At 59.8% G+C, this 1,456-nt stretch overlaps 1 non-coding gene across 1 annotated transcript; it reads left to right on the top strand.

The window, feature by feature from the left end:
- The first annotated feature begins 1,172 nt into the window (after nt 1-1,172).
- On the top strand, nt 1,173-1,246 carry TRNAI-AAU. Its single transcript has one exon. It is a non-coding gene; the product is annotated as a tRNA-Ile (tRNA).
- Nucleotides 1,247-1,456: the final 210 nt, after the last annotated feature.

The raw sequence follows: 1,456 nt of genomic DNA, 5'->3' as shown, positions 1-1,456 counted from the left end.
GGAAGGGGGTCCGAGTCCCAGCCACGCTTCTCGGCACAAACACCAACGCTCCCTCCCTGGAGTGTGTCTGGGCTGAGAGTTAGCCCCTGAAACAAGCACCAAACTTCAGAAGACAACGCAGGGATAGATCACTTGACGATTGCCTGCTCTGGCCATTGCCTCTGAAGCGCCTGGCATCGGTTACTGTCAGAAGACGGGATAGTGGCCTAGATGGACCATCGGTCTCACCCAGGAGGGCCGTTCTTATCTTCACCACTTTCCTCTAACCCAAGCAAAGCCAGGAGCAGGCCCAGCTCAGCAACTCTAGCAGACTCCCTGGCCCCTGGCCCAGCATACAGCAAAGCGACCCTGCCTCCGCCAGGATAGACAGCCACCGACTCCCTCTTCCAGACCAACGCAGCCCGTCCCCGCTTTGGCTGTCTCCAAGCTGCTGCGTGCTCTGCTCTGCTCCATGGCTGCCATGCTGCCTGAGATCAGGAGGCTGCGAGGTCTCACGGTCTCAGCTGAGCTGGTATCGCGTGCCACCCGGCCCATCTCCTCATTGCCTTCATGGACCCCTGGGATGTGAGTAATTTTGTATTTGAGTGGCTCTCCCTCCCGGCCAATGAGCTTGGCGTAGACTAGCAGGGAGGGAGGTGGAAAGGGATTGTGCTCCAGTGAGAGCTCAGAAAGAAAGGTGCAGGTCCCCCACTAGAGCCCAGCCCAGCAGAGCAAAGCAGAGCAGAGCAGGCTGGAGAATGTGTGTATGGGTCTGACTACTTCTCCCCTGCTCTTCCATTTGAGCTAACTTCCCCCAGCTGTCTCCAGCCTCCCAGTCAGCGCAAGGGGGAGAAGGGCCGGGGAGGAAGAGCTTTGTGCTCCGCAAGGGCTGGCTTTTTGGGAGGCCAAGCGGGGAGAGGGATGGAGGCCAGTGGAGGAGCTGAGCCGGCTGACTGTCCTTGGCTTCTAAAAGAAGGGCAAGAGAAGGTCCCGGGGCTGCCTTGCCACTGGAGAATGCGGGCATTGATCCCGCTGCCTCTCGCATGCAAAGCGAGCGCTCTACTACTTGAGCTAATTCCCCTACCTTGGGGGGTGGTGTCTCGATCCATCCATTCGATAACGGAGGCCACATGGTTCCCCGCGCCAGCCAGTGACTCCTTCCAAAAGGGTCAGGCAAGAAAGGGCTTCCTGTTGGCCGGCTAGCTCAGTTGGTTAGAGCGTGGTGCTAATAATGCCAAGGTCATGGGTTTAAGCCCCATGCTGGCCACTCCAGGAGGGAGAGGGTGGCTTCTGCTCTTTTGGCTGACTGCTAGGGGTGGCAGAGGCCAAAACCAGGTGGGTGGGGAGAGGGCAAGAGCCCTGCTGGGCGCAGGCGCCGGGCAGGACCAAGCTCCTGACACTTCCTTGGGCTCCCCTCCCTGGGCTCCTCGCTCCACCTGCTGCCTGAAAGGAACTTGGAGACGGGTGAGTCCGGCCG

This window comes from Mauremys mutica, unplaced genomic scaffold, assembly GCF_020497125.1.
Source record: "Mauremys mutica isolate MM-2020 ecotype Southern unplaced genomic scaffold, ASM2049712v1 001096F_np12_obj, whole genome shotgun sequence".
Lineage (NCBI taxonomy): Eukaryota > Metazoa > Chordata > Testudines > Geoemydidae > Mauremys > Mauremys mutica.
Note: the sequence above shows the minus strand (reverse complement) of the source record. Positions and strands in the feature narration are given on the sequence as shown.